Source organism: Erinaceus europaeus, chromosome 5, assembly GCF_950295315.1.
Source record: "Erinaceus europaeus chromosome 5, mEriEur2.1, whole genome shotgun sequence".
NCBI lineage: Eukaryota > Metazoa > Chordata > Mammalia > Eulipotyphla > Erinaceidae > Erinaceus > Erinaceus europaeus.
The window spans coordinates 52,820,840-52,830,836 of record NC_080166.1 but is presented as its reverse complement, the minus strand read 5'-3'; positions in this window follow the sequence as shown (position 1 = coordinate 52,830,836).

The following is a 9,997-nucleotide window of genomic DNA, read 5'->3' as shown; positions in this document are numbered from 1 at the left end:
ATCCAACAGCAACAATAGCAATGGCAACAAAATAATAACAACAACGATAAAACAACAAGGATGACAAAAGGGGAAAAAAATAGCCTCCAGGAGCAGTGGATTCATACTCAGGCACCAAGCTCCAGTAATAACCCTGGAAGCAAAAAAAAAAAATTATAATCACTCTTATTTATTTACTGGATAGAGACAACCAGAAATCAAGAAGGAGGGGGAGAGAGAACAGAGACAACTGTAGCTCTACCTCACCACTCACAAAGCTTTCCTCCTTCATGTGGGGACCTTGGGCTCAAACCCTGCTCCTGTGCACTGTAACATATGCGCTCAAAGAGGTGCGCCACCACCCATCCCTGGGAGATAATGCCTTAAGCTCTATTTTTAAATACTTTCTTTTTTAAAAAATAGTTATTTATTACCTTTTGTTGCCCTTGTTTTTTGTTGTTGTTGTTGTTGTAATTATTGTTGTCGTCGTTGGATAGGCCGGAGAGAAGTGGAGAAAGGAGGGGAAGACAGAGAGGGGAAGAGAAGGATAAACATCTGCAGACCTGCTTCACGGTAGTGAAGCAACTTCCCTGCATGTGGGGAGCCAGGGGCTCAAACCGGGATTGTTACACCGGTTCTTGTGCTTTGCGCTACCTGCACTTAGTCAGCTGCGCTACCTGTGCTTAATCTGCTGCACTACCAGCCGATTCCCTTTCAAATACTTTTTTTTTAATTTATTTATTGTTGTAGTTATTATTGTTGTTGTTGAGGATGTAGTGGTTGGATAGGACAGAGAGAAATGGAGAGAGGAGAGGAAGACAAAGTGGGGGAGAGAAAAACACCTGCAGATTTGCTTCACCACCTGTGAAGGGACACACCTACAGGTGGGGAGCCAGGGGTTCAAACCAGGATCCTTCCACTGGTCCTTGCACTTTGCACTACGTACACTTAACCTGCTGTGCTACTGCCTGACTCCCTTCAAATACTTTCTTATGGGAGCCTGGTTGTGGTGCACTCAGTTGAATGCTCTTGTGACTATGTACAAGGACCGGGGTTTAAGTCCCTAGCTCCTACCTGCAGGAGGGAAGCCTCATGAGCAGTGAAGCAGAGTTGCATGTGTCTCTTTCTGTCTATCTTCCCTCCCTTTCTCTGTTTCTCTCTGTCCTATCAAAGAAAATAAGCAAATAAGTAATATATTTTCTTGTTATATTACAAAATGCCTCCAGGTATTCTTTTTGCTATCTTATTTAGGATTTCAGGAAAGACAGTCATTTTCAAGGGTTTTTGTTTGTTTGTTATAGGACTGTTATTTCTTTTAAGATAAATGTGAAGGATAGAACAGAAAAGGGTCAGTTTTTGTTAGTTTGTTTGTTTCTGCTTCTGACCTGAGCATGAACTTTGAAAACAGTCAAATAAGAGCAAAGTTTTGATGAGATGGGCGGAGGCATGAAACAGGCCTAGGCTGCTGGAAGGGACTATGTGTGTGGCAAGACAGTCGTCACACACTTTGCTTCTCCACAGTTCTGCCCTACACTAGCCCCATGGATCCCCTGGGCCTTTTTGGCTTCCTGTGTGCATTAACTGCGTCAAAGGAGTACCCAGGCAGCTGCCACCAGGGAGTGGAGCAAGGCAGCTGGGAGCTGGGCAGAAGTCCAACTGCTAGCAGCTGCCAACACTGGGCACCACCCTCTCAGCCCACTAGTTCTTCAATAGAAAGTCAAGGGCAGATTGAACCCTTGCAGGCCCCCTCCACATCTACCTTAGTTCCTCACACAGGTCATTCCACAGTCTGACCTGTGGTATGGCCCCAGATAGCATATTACCAGCCTCTCCTTTGAGAGGCCTCAGCCCACATGCTCTGCAAGGCTCTTCTGGAATAAGTTTACATGGGGCAGGCAGGCAGGAAAATTGGGCAGAGAAAGTTGACTCTTAATGGCAAATACGGCTTCCTACTAAAAGATTTATAACTAGGAAATTCATTGCCTCTGTGGTGTTTTTTTTTTTTTTTTTGCTTGTTTTGTTTTTTTGTTTTTTTCTTGGCTACACCAAGGAAGAGAAACTCTTATGGAAAATGTTTGTCATGTATGTTCCTGGCAGATCTGTAAGCATTTTTACAGCTCAGCTAGAACCATCCGGACTCATTTGAAACACAGACAGAGCCTTTTGTCAGGATGCTGGCTATCTTGGGTGCCAAATGGCAGGCAAACATGACATGGCTCAGATCAAAAGCAAAGCGGGACTCCTGAGCACAAGAAAGGCAGGGATGTGCTTGCTCTCCAGTACCTCAACCCACCCCAAATGTGTCTTCTCCTTTTTGACATTGAAGTGTTTAAGTTAAGTGCATCCCAAATGAGAACTGTATGTTTCTCCAATAGAGATATGCTGAAGTTCTTAACTCCCAGTACTACAGAGTATGAGTTTATATTTTGAAGTACATCTTCACAGAGGTGTTTAATGAAGATGAAGTCATTGATCAGCAAATACCCAGATAGCGTGCCTCCATTTCTGCATGAGTGGCCCAGGTTCTGGGTCACTCCACCACTGCCGCCTCATTGGAGGAATTTTTTTTTTATTGTTGTAACTATTGTTTTTATTGATGTCATTGTTGTTGGATAGGACAGAGAGAAATGGAGAGAGGAGAGGAAGACAGAGAGGGGGAGAGGAAGATAGATACCTGAAGACTGCTTGTGAAGTGACTTATGCAGGTGGGGAGCCGGGGGGCTCTAACCAGGACCCTTACGCGGGTCCTTGTGCTTTGTGCCACCTGCGCTTAACCTACTGCGCTACCGCCCAACTCCCAGGAGGAAGTTTTGATATTGTTTCTTGTTCTCTCTCTCTGAAAAAATCATTCTGAAGCAGTGAAAAAAGCAATGAAAACATAAGGAAGTCAGGTTGGAGTAGGATGGGCCCCAAATAACATATATGACTAGAAATCTTGTAAGAAAGGGGAATACTTGAGAAATAGAGAAAAGACATAGTAAAACTTGGACTGAGTGTGATGTATTGCACTGAAGCAAAGGATTCTGGGGGGGGGGAGGAGTATGGGAGGAGCTAAGGGGCTTTGGAGTCCTGGTGCAAGATGGTGGGAAAGAATCTAAGTTGGGGATGAGAATGTTTTATAGGCACCCATCACAGGGAATGAGGAAGCGTATTTTTGTGTCAGCAATTCTACTGTAAACCACTAATGCCCTAGTAAAGTTATTTGATGAAAGAAAGGAAGGAAGGAAGAAAGGAGTCATCCATGTGAAGAGAGACAGAGGAAAGAGGTGACTTGAGTTGAAGAAGTGTGAGAAGATGGGAAGAGATGACAAGTGGGTCTCTTCTCAAGTCAGAGAGCATAACTCTGCCAGTACCTTGATTTTGGAGTTCTGGACTCCAGAACTCTAAATCACTTTATGTTGCTTAAAACTACCCAATCTGTGGCATTTGCTAAGGCAAGCCCTGCAACTGAGTACACTAGATAAATGTAGCCTAGGTGATTGTCACCCCCCCGAGGTGGTCAGATTGTAGAGGTTAAAACAGGGGAGATTCCCAAGTAAATGTCTGGTTAGAAGCAATGAGAAAAGGGCATGTAAGACAGAAAAGTGTGGGGGACAGGCAGTAATGCAGCAAGTTAAACACAAAGACTGGTGCAAGGATCCCAGTTGGAGTCCTTGGCACCCCCCTTTCTGTCTTTCCCTCTTCTCTAGATTTCTCTGTGTCCAACAACAACAGCAATGGCAACAATAACAACAACAACAAGGGCAACAAAATGGAAAAAAATGGTCAGCAGGAGCAGTGGATTCATAATGCAGGCACTGAGTCCCAAAGGTAAGCCTGGAGGCAAAAAAAAAAAAAAGTGCTTTTGATGTTTTGATGTTGAACCTGATAAATCAAATTTAGTATCAAATCACAGAGATACCTCCTAGTTCAACTTTATTTCATTTTTGCAGAATAAAAAATATCAGGAGTGGGGGATTGGGTGGTGGTACAACAGGTTAAGTGCATATAATACAAAGTGCAAAGACCCATACAAAGATCCCAGTATGAGCCCCCGGCTCTCCACCTGCAAGAGGGTCTCTTCACAAGTGGTAAAGCAAGTCAGCAGGTGTCTTTCTCTCCTCCTCCTCTCTATCTTCCCCTCTCCTCTCAATTTCTCTGTGTCCTATCCAATAATTTTTTTTAAACGGAAAAAATGATCTCCAGGAGAAATGGATTTGTAGTGCAGGCACCCAGCCTCAGCAATAACCCTGGAGGCAAGAAAAAAAAATAGCAGAAGTGGAGAAGGAGAAAAGAACGGCTTTACCACTCATGGAGTTCTCCTTAGTGTTCCCACATGGTACCAGGGCTCAATCCTAGAACCTCACACATGTAATAAATGTGCTCTGTCGTTTCTTATTTTATTATTATTATTTATTTTCCCTTTTGTTGTCCTTGGTGTTTGCCCTGTGGTTAAGACTCATGAGATAGGGAGGGAAAAAAAGCTTTGGGAGTAAAATCTTATCTCTTATTAATGTCAGCAGAAAAAAAAAATCTCATAATTTCAGAAAAAATAACTATTTCTTGGTTAGTATCAAGGGTTTGCAAAATTGGTCAAATTGTACTTGGGCTTTAATTATTCATTTATGACTAAAGTTTTGGAACTGTATAGACGTGATCTTAGCCTTTAGACACAATAGTCAGTGACTGAGGAGACCTTGGCTGGCTATAAAGAAGGTTGATTTGTCACAGTTTTGGGGATTAAATGGAGGGGAAAATTGGCTAGAGAGGGTTGCAGGGTAGAGACTGTAATCTAGGCATGATAAAACTACACTCGAGCCAAGACAGGCTGATGAAGGGTAAGGGGACAGAATAGCTTGCTGACAAAGAAGCAAGTTGAATATAAAGAAAAAAAAATGTTCTAGAGATAGTTGTAAAATTCTGGATCTGGCCAGGAAATGTTTAAAGGAATTTGTTACATTTCATTTAGGGAAGGGAGACTTCAGTCCAATGATTTAAAAATATCTAAATGTCAAGGGATTTCATAAAAGGAATCCTTTTGTAAAATTGAACAATTAAGGAGTCAAACATAGAAAAGAGCATAGGAAGCAACAGAGGGTAAGATGCTACCAGGTATCTACATGAGAAGAACTGCTGCAATCCTGAGCTAAGACAAGAGCGAAAGGAATCTGCTACAGTTCGCACTGTACAACCGCAACTAAAGACAAACATTTTCTTGGAAATAAGCTAGAGAAGTTTGGTGGGTTTTTTATTATTACTTTTTAATTTATTTTCTCTTTTGTTGCCCTTGTTTTATTATTGTTGTAGGTATTATTGTTGTTGTTACTGCTGTCGTTAGATAGGACAGAGAGAAATGGAGAGAGGAGGGGGAGACAGAGAGGGGGAAAGAAAGACAGACACCTACAGACCTGCTTCACCACTTGTGAAGTGACTCCCCTGCAGGTGGGGAACCAGGGGCTCCAACCGGGATCCTTGTGCCGGTCCTTGCACTTTGTTCCACGTGTGCTTAACCCGCTGCGCTACCACCCGACTCCCAGAAGTTTTTTTTTTTTTTTAAGTATTTTATTTTATTTTTGAGATTTACTTATTTTGGATAAAGGTAGAGGGAAGTGGGAAGAAGAGAGAGGAAGAGAGGCCCATAGCACTGTTCCACCATTTGTGAAGCACCCCCCACCACTTCCACTTTAGGTGGGGACCAGGGACTTGAACCCAGATCCTTCCACATGGTAAGATGTGCACTCAACCATGGTAAGGTGTGCTACCACGCTGCCCTGCTAGATAATTTTTATGCCATTAATTTATACAGATGCTCCAAAGGTATGTGTTTGTAATTTCCTCAGAACTTTCTGCTCTGAATTAACACTTAAAGTTTGCAAATGGATTCCTTGATTCTGGTGATTGTTAGTCTATTCTTCAAAAATATAAAATAGGGGCCAGGCAGTGGCGCACCTGGTTGAGCGCACATGTTACAATGTGCAAGGGCCCAGGTTTGAGCCCCCGGTCCCCACCTGCAGGGGAAAAGCTTCTCAAGTGGTGAAGCAGTGCTGCAGGTGTCTCTCTTCCTCTCTGTCCTCCCTTCCCTCTTGATTTCTGGCTGTCTTTAGCCAATAAATGAATAAATAAAGGTAATAAAAATTTTTTAAAATAATTATCTTGTGGGCACCCAGCTTAGGCAGTATCTCAAGTGGCAAGTCAATTAATTAAGGAACTAGAAGAAAATAAAGGCATGCTTTCATACATAAATAAAACCTCCCTCACCTTACTGTCAAGTTTTAGAGCCAGAGCAGTGGATGGTAATTGAAAGACAAGCAGTCCATGGTCTTACACAGCCAGAAACAAAGATGATTCCTTTAATCCTGGTATGGGGGGAGGAGGTGGAGCAATTAACTCATGAAAATCCCAGCTCGTGAAGAAGTTTCCTCGCTATTATTAGATTTCTTTCAGTTTAAGATGTAAGTAAGTGCTGAAAGCCATTCACTGAAAATTACAGGTTTCTCTATCAGTGTGTTTGAAAGTTGAGCTCCATGGTGATTAATTTGGGTTTTAAGCTCAATGAAACTTCACTTTGGCTTTCCCTGAGTATAAAGTCTAAATCTGAATGAACTAGTACATATGCCCATATTCTTTTGTATGTGTGCCCAGAAGACAGGAGGACTGGTTTGTTGTGCTGTACCAGAGCAAAGGCCCCTGAGGGAAGGGACCAAGGGAAAAGGCTTTGGGATCCTGGAGCATAGTGGTGGATAAAGATGTCAATTGGGAGTGAAAGTGTTTTGTAGATACCTAACATGTTAAGATGAGAAATTTTACTTATGTGCCAACAGCAGTACTGTAAACTATAAACTTCCCAACAAAATGATTGAAAAACAAACACAGCAGTAAGACTGGTCTCTTGGACAGCTAAGATAGCCCCAAGTTAAAGATTTTTATTCTTGACAGTTTTTCTCTTTAACAGTTTCAAAAGTTGTTAATGGCATTTCTTTCTATGTGTCATAATCAAAGATTTCAATCATGTCCAGTAACCTGGTCAAAAAAAAGCCTGCTTATCATGTCACTTGATTTCACAGGTCTCCTGTTCCTCCACCTCCATGATTTTCTGGTGCCTTTTTTCTCCTTCTCCTTCTCCTTCTCCTTCTCCTTCTCCTTCTCCTTCTCCTTCTCCTTCTCCTTCTCCTTCTTCTTCTTCTTCTTCTTCTCCTTCTTCTTCTTCTTCTTCTTTTCCAGTGTCTCAGAGTCAGATATTTCAACAATGGACACAGCAATTGACCTATAGACCCAATAGCTCAACAAAATTAAAAATGTAAGTGAAATATGCAGAGCCATGTTAGCCCTCTTCCTCTTCCTCTCTCTCTGCACACGTGTGTGTAGAAATTGGCTAGAAACTAATTAAATTGGCTAAAAATTAAGTGAACCTTTGCATTTACTAAAAATAATATGGAAAAAGACCTACTCCAATGCTTTGTGGATAATGTTGATTTGTTAGGACACCTCTGTAAACTGGGTATTCCAGACACTTTATGTGCATTACCTAAAGCATCCTGACCCTGTTAAACCATTAGGTTATGAAAGCTTAGGTGATATGTTCAGGACTATGCCCTTATGTGACCTAAAAAATTTAAAAAAAAAAAAAGAAAGAAAAAGAAAATTAACTTGTGCTTTTATTTGTACCATTCTAAACTGGTCTCTCATTCTCTTTCTGTTCGACCTCTGGAGATTGGCAGCAATCTGTGAAATACAAAAGAACTGGCTCAGAAACACATATGCTAGCAAGTAAGCTAATGCTGTTTATAGTGGGCAGGGATAGATAGCATAATGGTTATGCAAAGAGACTTCCATACCTGAGGCTCTGAATTCCCAATCCCTTTCCCCCCACCCCCACCATAAACCAGAGCTGATCAGTGCTCTGGTGAGGAGAAAAGAAATGCTGTTTATAGTAACCACTTTGCAATTAATCATCACTGGATTTTTGTTCTCTGTACAAGTCAAAGGAGACTTGTCAAAATCTTTATTTTTAGGGCTCAAAGAAAAAGTATTTAATGAGAATGAGTTACCAGAACAGTTCTCTGGACCTAGATTCAATATATGTAGTTCTAGGGATGGAAGCCAGGGCCTCTGGTAAAATGCCCTCCATTTTACCTACTGAGCCACTTCCGGGCCACTCAATTTGTGAAGCTCTCAATCTAAGCCAGTGTTTTCCAGAAAATGGTCTTCAGAATGATGTGTCTGCTTCTCCCTCATTATTTCCTCCTGGAAAGCATGGCAGCTTCAGAAATCATTCTTCTCACATACCCTGGTGGTTTTGCTTATGTTTGAATTTAGGTGTGAATTTAGATATCTGGCTCAGATAACAGGCAGCTTTCAAGATTCCTGGTATTGGTCTTACACACCACTGACTTTCTGTGTATTTGAGCAACTAGGATTTCTCACAAACCACCTCTTTGATCAAAAGGAAACAGTAACCATGTTCACCTGCAATGTCAAGGGCTAGTCCTGTTGTTTTTTGGTGGTTTCCAGAGAACTATCGCTTAACATTTTTAGCCTGTCATCTTCTATGTTGATCTTCCCTCCCTCCTGCTCTCTTCTCCTTTTCTTCCTTAGTTCTTTCTGTCCTTCCTTCCTTCCTTGTTTAAATGAACCTCAAATACTTTAATCATAGGTTTCAGTTTATGATACACCACCATTATGAATCCACACAAAGACTCTTGTTTCATATAAATGCTACTCTTCCCCTTCATCCTGATCCCATTTCCTTCCCCTCAGGTCCCTGATTTACATCACTTGCATATGCAAGTTTGTGGCAGGGCTGCTCCTTGTCCTCTTTAACATACTGACAGAACTTGAAGTAGGTTGCTAGGCTTGATGATGCCACCACTTAATTTTAACCACTGGGATGTGAGCAAAAGTGATGTGGCAACTTCTCGGTCACCCTGTAGCCAGAAATATGTCCTCCCCTCCCATCCCATGGGACAGATCACATGGTAACAGATCCAGCAGACATGTAGGTCCCTGAGAGCAGCCATGAGTTGAGGTGGCAAAAACAAATGCTAGAAAAAGTGTGTGTCTCTGATGGTTTTATTTCCTTATTTTTGGAGCTAGACTTCACACGTGTGATTTCACTGCTTCTGGATGCTTTTTCGCTCAGATAAAGTCAAAGAGACAGGCAGACAGACAGACCACACTCCTCATGCATGTGCTACCTGGACTTGAACCTGGGTCTTGTGGATAGCAGGCAGGCACCTGCAGAGTAAGTTAGCTCTCCTGTCCTCACAGGTATTGCTAAACCAAAATACCCTGCTAAATTTCCACCTGAGTTTTTATAGAAGAAGAAAAAATTATATTCTGCTTAATTTATTATTATTTAGATCATTCCCACTATAACCATTGATTCAATTTCCTAAAAAATAATAACAGGGAACAGGTGGCGGCACTCCTGATTGAGCACACACATTACAGTGTGCAAGGACCCAGGTTCAAACCTGTGGTGAAGGACAACAGGTATCTCTCTCCCTTTCTATCTCCCCTTCTTCTCTCAATTTCTCTCTGTCTCTATCTAATAATAAACAATTAGGTAATTGTATAATAATAATAACATAAAGCATCTTTGCAGAATATGTAGGGGCATATACCATATCTTTATGCATTTCATATTTCATATTTTAAATGACATTGTTCTGTTTCTTGGTTGTTTTTTTTCACTCAGCTATTATTAAAGCTATTATTAAAAAAATCTGTCTCTGCAGACTGGGATTATGGATTGGCCTGTCAATGCCCATGCTCAGCAGAGAAGCAATTACAGAAGCCAGACCTTCCACCTTGTGCATCCCATAATGATCCCGGGTCCATGCTCCCAGAGGGATAAAGAATAGGAAAGCTTTCAAGGGAGAGGATAGGACATGGAACTCTGGTGGTGACAGTTGTATGGAATTGTACCCCTCTTATCCTATGGTCTTGTCAGTATTTTTTATTTTATAAATAAACTTCAAAAAGTTATTAAAAATATGTCTCAGCTGGGAGTATGGATCGACCTGCCAAAGCCCATGTT